The sequence below is a fragment of the Trachymyrmex septentrionalis genome, unplaced genomic scaffold, assembly GCF_001594115.1.
Source record: "Trachymyrmex septentrionalis isolate Tsep2-gDNA-1 unplaced genomic scaffold, Tsep1.0 scaffold2, whole genome shotgun sequence".
NCBI lineage: Eukaryota > Metazoa > Arthropoda > Insecta > Hymenoptera > Formicidae > Trachymyrmex > Trachymyrmex septentrionalis.
This window is the reverse complement of record NW_017305179.1, coordinates 116,425-128,620: the sequence shown is the minus strand read 5'-3', so window position 1 is coordinate 128,620 and position 12,196 is coordinate 116,425. Positions and strand designations below refer to the sequence as shown.

The window sequence follows — 12,196 nt, the reverse complement described above, 5'->3', positions numbered from 1 at the left end:
TATATATATATATATATATATATATATATATATATGTACACACACACGCACACATCAAATATTTTATTTGTTGCTAAATATTTTGACAACCCCGGTAAAAAATGCATGAATATATAGAGGAAAACCCCCTATTATAAGATAAGCACCTAATATGAAATAGTGGCGTTTCTGCTAAACTAATTAATAAAAACGCTATCTATTGATTCCACCATGAATTCATTGCTTTTGAATTAAAAATTATTTAGTGGAAAATTCATTATTAGATCATATAGTCGTTGTAAAAAAAGATTTTAGAATTTAGATGTCTTCAAGTTTTATTGAGACGAGCCTTTAAATCTTGTTTACTATTTAATAAGTAAATATTTGGCAATAAATTCTTCATGTAATGATAAAGTAAGAAAAATATGAATTGCTTAATTACAAAAGTTAGATTTGATTATAAAATCGTAAGGCGTGGAAATCGTAATATGAGATACCCAGGATATTTCTAATATGAAATATTCTATTTGCATTCCTATGTCATAGCGAAAATCATTGCTGAAGTATAAATGTTATTGTACAATAATAAAATTTATTGTTTTTTGCTTGCGACTGTTGCTAGATTGTTATACGAAAAAGAGAATATGTGAGAAATTAACAAACATTTTTATGCAAATATTTATTAACCGCTGTAGTTCTTGCATTGAAAGCTCTATCCAATATTTTAAGACAACATTTTTAAACAATTATTTGTTTTTCTCGTTAAATTGATTTTGTATAGTTGCGAATAAATTTATTTCTAGTTATGTTAAGATTTAATTTAATTTTCACAATTTCAATTATCGAAGGATTATTAGAATTATTATTGCAATTTTTTTCGATTTATAAATGAAGTATTGATATTTTTAAATGTGAACCCCCAACTTTCGAGTGTACGAAATTTAAAGTTTATTAAACGGGAACATATAATATGTATCTAATCTAAGCTCGAAGGACACTATGATAAGTTTACAATTTATTTTGATATACTATAACGTTCCTGCTGATTTATCAACATTAAACTATGATCTTTACGACGAATAATCACTTTTAGGATTTGCCCTGTCATACGTTACACTTGGAAACGTTATCGAAGTTTTTAACATTGCATCATGTATGGAGTGATCTCGAAAATTAAAAAATAAAAAGTAATCATCTGTATCTACATAATCCTCATGTTTAACATAACTTTGTGTTCTTAATGTTAAAATTAATCGCTCCGAGATATAATAATTTCGGAGAGATATAATAAATCGGAATAATTTTTAATATTGTGAACACAAAGCTGAAATGTTTCAAATCCAGAATTTTATCCTTATAACCAGGTATATCACAAAATAAGATAAAAAAGAAACATAAAATAAAAGTCATTTCAGAAATAATCATAGTGATTATTCGACACACTACACTTTTGATGAAGATTTTGTAGTCATAATTAAGTTATAATGATATCATAGGATGTTATCATGATGTCATTTGATACTTAAAAATGAACTTATAAATGACAAATAAGATCATGATCTTTTGATATTATAATGACTTCTGTGTTCTACTTGGATAAATTCTTGACATGACAATATGATAATTTAATTAACTTATTTTAAATGACTTAAAAACCATTGTTATGTTAAGAATTTTAATTGATCTTTTATTAAAAAGGAAGTTAGTTAAAAATCATTGTTATATCAAAAACTTCATTAAAAAATTTTCATCAAAAGTGTATCGAAAGATATTATTATGATTTTTGATAAAATAACTTCTATCTGACATCATTTTGATCTTATTATGATTTTGTGTTTTAGCGGGCATTATTACTGTAATGTATAAATAGAAACTATCCGGCCTAGATACTTACCGATAATACTGGTCAAGTGTTTACTATGTGATTCAAGTTTCTTTGAGTCCCAACTAGAAATATGCTGAATCCGCGTCTTTTGTAGCGCCGTCACGTTTTTTTGACACAGCCGGAAATCTAATTCGCACAGGACATAAGAAGAATAAAATTTTCCACGAAGTTGCAATATTCGAGCACAATATTCAGAAGAGACGAACGTTATCTCGTTACGTCGTCACTCGACAGAATTACACTATGCAAGAGTGTGCAAACTGGCTAGACTTTTATATATCGCTTAGCGAATCGAAAAACTCTTGGAGTGGGATCGCAACTGTATTAGAATGACATCAGTTAGCAGCAAATTGCACAAGTGTTTATGGTCTTATTTTTTTTCTTGGAGCGATGGAAATATAATTTAAAATCTGTATAGTTTTGCTATTCTATAACTTTTAACGACAATGTTGACATTATCGTTGCGCAGATATTATAATATGTGGTAAAAAAGTTGCGTAACGATAATATAACGATACTGACACTATTGTTAAGAATTACAGAATATAAGGGATCTCATATTTTTATTTTTGCAATATAACTGGTTTTGCTGGATGTAGAATTATACATGAATAGAAGCTGAATTTATCTAAATTTATTTATGTAATTAAAATTATTCAGAATTGCTCAACATTTGTGTTGTTGGTAAAGAACTATAAAATAAAACAGTTTTTAACCAAGCATTCTTGAATGCAACAATCTGGCAAACTAAATAGCTTTAAACTAAATTTCATGAAACTAAAAAGATCTGAAGCGAGTATTTTTAAAATTCGTAATCTATGAAACTGTTAAATTTCGAATTTGGAAGTTTCGAATTAGAAATATATATGGTTTGCTTACAGATGCTTACAAATAAGAATTACGAAGCATCCGTAGGCATCAACAATCTTTGTAAAAACGTAATAATTCAAAAAATAAATTATTCTCAATTGTGAAAAAATTACTTTCAATTATAATAAAAATAAATTCTGTACTTGCGGAAGTATATAACCTTTCAAATGTGAGAACTTTAAAATCAGTAATTAAAAAATGTGCAAGCAAGTGAGATATTCAAATTTCCAATTATTTTCTTGTAATAAAATGTTATATATACATGTACTTTGTTATTGACAATTTTGCATATGATAAATCTTGTGTACTTCTTTTTAACAATTTGACTCGTGGAAAAACATAATATGTAATACACGGCTAACATGTTGTAATCACAAAGTTGCCCATCATTTGAAGTGTTAATGACGTTAAAGTTGCTGATCATTTTATACATCATATATGTTACTCATAAGTGACGAGTTGTGAATCATATTAATGAACGTGAAATGATTGCGTGATGACTAGCACTTAAGTTTAAACGCGATAATGATTATCACTCAATATCTTTGATACTTATTATAAATAGAACTGATCTTTTAACCATTCAATGGAATAAACAGCATTCATTAATTATAAAGGTAACCGTTAGTAATAAATGTAGTAAATGCAGTAAATATAAATAATTAGTAGGGGAGAGGGGAGGCGGCAGCTTTGAACTTTAACAAATTAAAAATAAACTGTCTTTTTCTGCAATTACAAATTATAATTTTTGTAATGGCAATTACAAGTCATAGATAACCGTTAAGTAATAGCCGTAGTTGCAATTGTTAATCTAATCTAGAAGTATTTTGTGTTTTTGTACCAAACATTTCGTCTCGCACACATAAGCATTTTAAAATTAAACCATTAAATAATTAACATTTTGGTGTGCTATGTGTTTTTTCTTACGTTCATATCTCTTTAATAAAGATAAAATATTTGGTTTTTATCAATATTCTGGTAAATAAAATAAGATATTTGCCTAATATGACTGATAGGATAGATTTAAACAAACAAGACTTAGAACATTTCAGTCGCAACTACGCGAGCTCCCATAAAGCCCATGGCACATTGGATAATGATAAATATACAAAAACGTAGACAGTAAAGGCGATTTTTACCAAGCCCTTTACAGTCTCTACCGTGATTGGGCAATTCGTTTATTGATTACGTTTTACAGCCTTGCGTTTTTGTATGTGCCAATGAGTTTTAGCGCTTTCTGTCGTTTCTCTGCTTCTCGTTCCGCAATGTCTACAACTATGAAACGCGAAACATGGAGCAATATTCATAGTCCGTTTTTTTTTAAACCATCTTAAATATAATGTTTTAAGATGTTAATACAGTCCTCGTATTGACTTACGACATCTTAAGATTGATTTAAGATAGTCTTAAATGTAAGAATCGACTATGAACATTTCGAAAATTGTTCGAGAAGAATACATTTTATTTTTAACCGATGGCGTCAAATGTTATAAAAAATATAACACATGTTCCCAGTATAACATATGTTCTCTGTTTATCGGTTCTGCTTTGTAAATAACTCTTTAATCTCGTAAAAAGATTAACAGTAAGCAATAATTTTATAACATTGCACATTGCAGTGTTGTAATACTTGTAATATTGCACTTAATATGTCTTCACCGAAGATTATTTTAACGCAAAACAATCTCCGAAGAAGGGGGATAATCAATATGACGAAACTTTTGATTTCATCTATCGCAATTAATGTACATAAACTGTGTGTAACCATCAGAGTTGAATTCATCTACAGTGATTTAGTTAGCTGGTGTCATGATGTCGCATGAGACCGTTTTTGATTTTAAATAATTTTTTTTTATTTAAATGAAATATGTTATTTATTCTAAAATTATTCTAATGAAACGTATTATTGTAAACATTGATAATGGAACTGGCTCTAGTGGAAGCAAGTAATAATGTTTTTAGTGTTAAAAAGTGTTTTTGTAATAAATTTCAAGCTTAGCTTTCAACTTAAAAGGAAGCTCTTTTGTGAAGAAAAAAAATTTCTTAAATATTTAATATAAAGGGAAATTTTAGAAAAAATTTCTCAGACGTTTACTAAACACATATTACATTTTTTTCGCAATGTTCTTACGTATATTCATAGTTATTTGTAAATTTTAAAAGCTATTTACTAATACATATACAGGATGTTTGGAAAGTAAATATAAATCTTCATAGGGGTAAAATGGACTAAACTGAGAAGAAAAGTCCTCTACCATTTTACGATTTTAGCAATAGTTAATAAGATATTAAGTGCTAAAAATTGTCGAAAATTGGTTTTTAATAATTTTTTACTCAAATACTATCAACTTTACAGAAAAACTGCAAGAGACAAAAATAGTTTATTTTTTTTCATAAAACTATAAGTATTTTTTCAGAATTTTTATCAATTTTTTATCGACTGATTTTCTTATTTTTACCAATATAAAAAAATACGGTATTAAAAAATTAAAAAAAAATTCTCAGAATTTTGTGAGAAGAAAATAAACAATTTTTGTTTCTTACAGTTTTCTGTAAAGTTGATACTATTTGAGTAAAAAATTATTGAAAATCAATTTTCGGCAATTAATATCTTATTAATTATTGCTAAAATCGTAAAATAGTAGAGGATTTTCCTTCTCAGTTTAATCCATTCTGCTCCTATGCGAAAGATTTCTCATTGCTTTTCAAACACCCTATATATATATACAATATATATACATCATTATATTGTAGCAAAATATAATTAAAACACAAGATATAATTAATATTCGGACGAAATATTTATGAAATACAAGGAAAAATTTCTTCAGCGTAGCTATATTGTCAGCAGTTTAATATTTAAAACCAAGTGTGCAATATAATCTGCATCAGTAACAACAGATAACTGAGTACTGATCATTAAAATGCTGACTAGTTTGAAAGTTATACGTTCTGGATACTGGATAGTAGATAGATCTTGAGTTCATTAATTCTTTAGTGCAAAGACTCTAAATGAAGTCTAAGATACATGGGAGTGTAATTCTCTCGATTCAACTGAAAGTAATTCAATTATGTAAAATAAAGCGAAAAAATAAACTATATCTTTTTCTACGAGATTCTTGTTTTTAAGAAAATTAAATTTGAAAATTTTGTGTTTAATATATGTCGCTAAAAATTATTTGATTAGTGTGCTTACTATTTATTATTCGTTTTATTTATGCTATTTTGTATTAGTTGTGAATATTAATAGAATTAAATTCCAAATATCACAACGTAAATAATCTGATATTTCTTTTAATACACAAAATATTATAAACAAATATTTTCTTTACTACAATTTTTCTATTGTAACTATCAATACAGTGTAATTTATCGTGATAAATTGTACCAAATATACAGAATAATCGCTAAATATTTCGTCCGTAGATAAACCTCACTAAACTGAGTCGAAAAGTTCTCTACCATTTTGCAATTTTCGCAATAGTTAACAAGATATTAATTACTAAAAATCGCTAAATATTCGTTTTTAATAATTTTTCACTCAAGTACTGTCAGCTTTACAGAAAAACAGTAACAAACAAAAATTGTTTATTTTCTTCTCATAAAGTTCTGAAAATTTTTTCAGAATTTTTTACGTATTTTCTCATATTGGTACAAATAGTTGCCAATATATATATATATATAGTATATATATATATATATCCAGCGCGGACGTGTTAAGGTTGAGAAGAAAAAAATGATACAATTAAAATTGAGATCAGAAACTATTTTTATTTTCATAAATCTCTTAAATAATTTAACTTTAAAGTAAAATAAAAAAAAATTTTCAAATTTGAACATTAATATGTCGTTTAGTTAAAACATAAAAAAAGAGAAACCATCCGCTTTGCCTGACCCTCCTGAGCAAAGCAAATGAATCACTCGAGCAATTCAAATGAAATCTAAAAAATTAGAATCAGTCTTGGCAATCGTCACAAAAATAGCTACCAAATCCTCTATTTGTAGTGCAGCCTTCATAGGTCCATTTGGTGCAATGACTTGCATTGGATCTGTCATAAACAAATCATCATACTGCATTGTGGCAAAAAATAAACAAAAATGAGATGTACATAAACACGTGCCACTCAATAAATCGTCTGTCCCTCTATATTCCCAGTATTTTCATTGTAATCATATACCGACTAAAGAGGATGGATCATCCGCTTTGTCCTCACTTGTTTTGCCCAAAGGGCTTACCTGGCGCGAATTTGGAAAGGTTAGAATAAGTTGAAGCATCAAGTGAAAAATTTTAAACTCGAATACACATTTAAAGACACAGAATTCTTATTAAAAAATTTTATAATGGTTAAGGAACAATTACAGATAATAATTAAGCTACGTACCTAAGAAAAAATCTCAAGAAAACACTCAATTTTCTGTATATCTTTATTAAACACAAACGCAATCATATGTTGTTTACTCTCATAGCATCGCTGGTTGATCGTTCTTTCAATTGCTAAGACTTATAGCGCAATTTCAGATAATAAAAGTTAGCGTTAATAAATAAAAGTTATTCGCTTTACCTAGGGCGTCCATTTTGCCCGGGCTTCTCCTACTTCTTGAGTGTAGACTAATCTTGGGATTGTTTTGGGGATAAGGGATGGAGCTCAAAAATCGAAAGAGCACTGATTTAAGAACTCATAAAGAGCTCCTAATTCTGAGCTTGGACTGATTTCCTATTGTTAATTTTAAGGCGAGGGGGGCTGTGTGGACGTCCATCTTTAAATTAAGATTCCTGCTAACCGGGACGAGCTCATTTTTTTGCGGGGTTTTGGAAATTCATAAATTGCTCCTAATTCTGAGCTATGCGTTTTTTTATTTCGACATGGTGGGGGGAGGGGGAGGGGTAGCTGAACAAGGGCTGTTAATTTTTTTTACAAGAAAATTAAATATTGTGAAAGAGTTGGTTTTTTCATCAAACATTTAAAAATGTATAAGAAAGATTTTGTTGTAAACTAACGTAATTTGTATCAAACTGTATTTGACATTAATTTTTTTATATTTTTAAAATAAAATTACGTTAAATTCTGCTGATACAAAATTTGTTTGCAATTTAGAATAAATTCATATTTTTCAATGAGCTATGAATGATGCATACTTTGATGAATTCAATGATATGTATGATAATGCCACTTTGTTGCAATACATAATCCATGGAAAGTTGTTTGTTCGAATTACTTATAAAAAATATGCAATATTAATGATAAGCTTATGAGCAAACTTCCTGTTTCTCATTGTATATCACATTTTACTATGCAACTCGTGATCCATGAATAAGAGCACATAAATTCTATTGGCAGATACATATATGTGGCACTTGATATATATATGTGTTTTAATGATTATGTTATCTTTACTACTTTGCATTCGTTATTCTATATTCGATTTGTTATATATATATTTAATTTTTTAATAAATGTAATCAAGAAGTAAAGATATTTTACATTGATATTTTATTTCGTACTATTTATTATTGCGTTGTTTAATCTTATATATAGTTATATTTCTTAATGTTTATTGACATAAAATTTCAAAATATCTTGTTGTAATTAAAATTTATTATTGCACTGTAAAAAATTGCCTTAAAATTCAGAAAAAAAGTTGAAATGTTTTTACAGTTACATTGCCTGAATTTTCAGACAGAATATTGTCTGAATTTGTAGCCACAGTTAAATCAATTTCTAATCATATTTTTTTAAATTTTTATGTTGTAGTTTGAATATTCAAACTTTACTAAATTTCTTATCAGTCGTTTGAATATTTTTAATTTTTAAGAATTACTAGTTATGAACTCTCGAAATTAAAATAATGTAGAAAATGAAAGTTCGGTGCGGTACTTAATTAAACACAATTATTGATTATATGTATATATAAATTGTATTTGACTTGCTGTACACTCGAATGTTTCGATCATCTCTTGGGGTCATCCTCGGCGAGATTAACGAAGAAAAATAAGGTTTCCACTCTTCTGCGTATCAGACGAGTCCCTACTCAGCTGCATATTTCCAAAGGTTTCATCATGGTCCAAAACCGATGATGATTACAATGGAAAAACAGATGCCTATGAGGTATTAAGAATTGATATTTTAAATATTATTAGCTGAAATATTAGCTGAAATTACGAAGACTTATTTGAAGAACAGGAGCGTGAAATTTTATTACAAAATTCAGCAAGTTTCTTTGTCAATTTTACAGAATTTTTATGAGATACAATTGTAGCTGTGATCAGCGTCAGAATCGTTATAATTTAAAAATTATTTGCGAGAATACGAAGGAAACATTAATAAATAAATACCTCTATTATATACATATATGTAAAAACAAAATATTACTAGGAGTCATGTAAAGTTATAATATTAACGCATGAGAGTTGAAATTTATTCAGAATGTTCACATAATGTTCAATGTACGCATAATTAAGGCATTCCGTGTTTGATTGTAAATTTATGCTATTTTTTTGCAGTTTGATAAATAACATTTCGGATGTTAAGCGTTTATTTAAATATTTTTCGATATCTAGGATTCGTCCAATTAAATTCGTGATCGTGACGCAATCTATGATCTGTAATTACTGATTAGGCAGTGATGTTTCTATTTATGTGATTCCTATGTTCTGAAACTCTGATTTTAAGTTTTCTACCCGTTTGTCCTACATAAGTCGCGTCGCAATCATTACATGAGATTTGATACACTACATTTTTCTTTGATTCAATTAGAAGCACATCTTTGTATACTTTAATAAATTTACTCATTTTATAGAGATTATATATAAAGCTAACTTAACATTTAAATTTTTCGTTATGTTTTTAAATTTTTCCGATATGTTCTGAACATATGGAATCGTAATCCAAGGAATGTTTTCTATATCGTCAGTATTTTTGTCATTATTTTGTTTTAAAGTTTGTAACAACCCAAACGAGAATGGATTGAAATGGATTAAAATAAATTCAGATTTTCAGAAATATTATGAATGTTAAAATGTATCCTTTTCAATCCTAAATGCATTTTTATTCATTTATAGGAATTGCATAGAACATATCTCTATGCCTTTTAATTTAAAAATAATATTAGCATTTTTCTATACATTGTGAATACTACTCAATTCAGAATTGTGAATAGGAAGTAGTTTTTTTAATTCAGTTAAATTCAAAAATATTGTCAGCAATTTCTATGTAACGTGAATACTGCTCAATTCAATATTCTGAAATGCCGTTTTTCAATCTGATTAAATAAAAAAATTTTATTTAAAAATGGATCATAAATGCTACTTAAATTATTCAAAATTATAAGTAGGAAATTTCTCGTCTTAATCCAACTAAGTTAAAAAAAGTTGTAACGTAAAAATAATTAAGCTATGCTCATTTGTTTCTCTTTGATTAGAAGTAAAATGAATGATCGATGTGAACACTCGCAAACCAAGTCGAACACAGCTCGAATATTAAGCTAATCACGGCGCGTGGCATCGATTAAGCAAGATTAGATTATTCGATGTTGTCTCATAGTAATATAAATTGTATATATTTATATTTATTGTATTGTTATATTTTATTATATCTGTTAATGATATTTTTATTATATCTATATATAATTTCGTTACTAGTTTAGCTGGTCGTAATTGAAGTAGAGAATGAATAACACATTTACCAATTGAAGAAATGGTGTAGCGGATAACATAGAAGATTCATAATCCAGAGGTCGATTCCAGGTTTCGAATCCCACTAAAGTGCGTTTTTTAATACTAATTTGAAGTGGTTAATTTCAGGTATAATTATTATAAATGTTTTAGAAATAAAATTTGTAACCATTAAATATGAGTGTTTATTTTTCAGAATACTAAACTAGCGTCAGCTCGGATCTAATCCATTTCAATCCATTCAATCCATTTTCATGGATTTAAAGTATGCATTAAAAAAATTTTAATTCATTTTAATCTATTCTCGTTTGGTGGGTGTCACATCGTCAACATTTGCTTCTTGTAAAAAAGCTGTGCAATCTGTACTAAAACAGTAGTCCACAGAGTAGTACTTTGTACGAAGAAACAACGTGCAGTTCTTAGAATTGGACGCCTAATTAAGACATTATCGCTATACGAAGATTTATGTGTGTGAGGCATTATGAGATATATTAAAAATCTTCACTGTCCGAATAATTGGAAAATTTTACAGCTTCAAAAAATTGACCAAAAATGCGGTTTGTTAAAAATATCTCTGAAAGTACTGATTTTATTGAAATAAATGTCATTATCAAAAAGAAAGCTGACAAAATTATAAACAATTTTTTTTTTTAAGATTGTAGGATCAATATTTTCCGTGATAGAATTTTTTTAAAGACATATTTTTGGTTATTTAAAAAATGAAATGATATTTTGCACTTTTTTCGTAAATATCTCGGATTTGGCTACTTTCACATATAAAATAACCCTTATAAAAATTAAAAGTTATTAAATTCTTTACAAAATAATTTTTTATGTGTCCTTGACCATTAGTTTTTGAGATATAATTTTATAAATATTTTTTTTAATTTTCGAACAAAACTTATTTTTAAATATTTTTCGTGAATATTTTACTATCTTATCTTATTATCTTTTTTTGTATTAATATCTTATAGAACCTATTTTGTTAACATTTTGTAGAACCTTCTTTGTGTTAATATATTATAGAATCTTATTATCTTATTATCTTATATATAGGCTCTATTTGTTTAATTATTTTTTTTAGCGCACACAGTATAATGGTAAACTTCTTCCCTCTTCATTCATATGCAAAAATAAAGTTCTGTGAAAGAATTCAGCCTGTATGTATTTTTTTCGAGATTCCACTAAATTTTCGTCTAAAGTAATTATGCTATTGAGTTTTTGACTGATTTTCAGCTTTTTCTCCTCCTTCCTCTTGCTTACTATCACGTGTGAAGTCAAAATGCCAATCAATATTTAGACTGCGCGCGAGGTAATGAGGTAAAGGATACTGAAAATCGGCCAATATAGATAATGGTCGGTATTCATAATCGATTCTTATTTTCAAGACTGTCTTAAGTATATTCTTAAGATGTCACGAAAGGTCAATCAAAGGGCAAAAATAAAAGACAAAAAAAGAAGCAAATATTTTTATGAAGTAAATATTTTTGTCTATACATATAATAAATATATATTTTATAATTACAAATATTTATAATTATATATTTTTAAATATTCATTAAATATTATTTATGTTAGATTAAATTAGATATTTGTATTATTAAATACATATTTCATATTATATTACTGAATTTTACACTATACCAGAATGTAGAATTCAATCTTTCTTGTCTCATTCCCCGCCGGATTTGCGATCTAATCTTATTCCACATTACCAGTAAAGCGTGCCCCATAGGCAGATAGGCAACTCGACTTACACCTAAACCCTGTAACCGCAAAATGCTGCCGCG

General features: G+C 27.5%; 1 protein-coding gene across 2 annotated transcripts in view; it reads right to left on the bottom strand.

Annotated features, from left to right (window-relative positions):
* LOC108747511 (S-adenosylmethionine synthase) overlaps window positions 1-2,073 on the bottom strand; it is a 15,589-nt gene extending 13,516 nt beyond the window's left edge. For both annotated transcript variants that reach the window (XM_018485058.1, XM_018485057.1), the window contains exon 1: window positions 1,874-2,073. The gene's annotated coding sequence lies outside the window, so the exon portion shown is untranslated. The remainder of the gene's footprint in view (window positions 1-1,873) is intronic.
* Window positions 2,074-12,196: the final 10,123 nt, after the last annotated feature.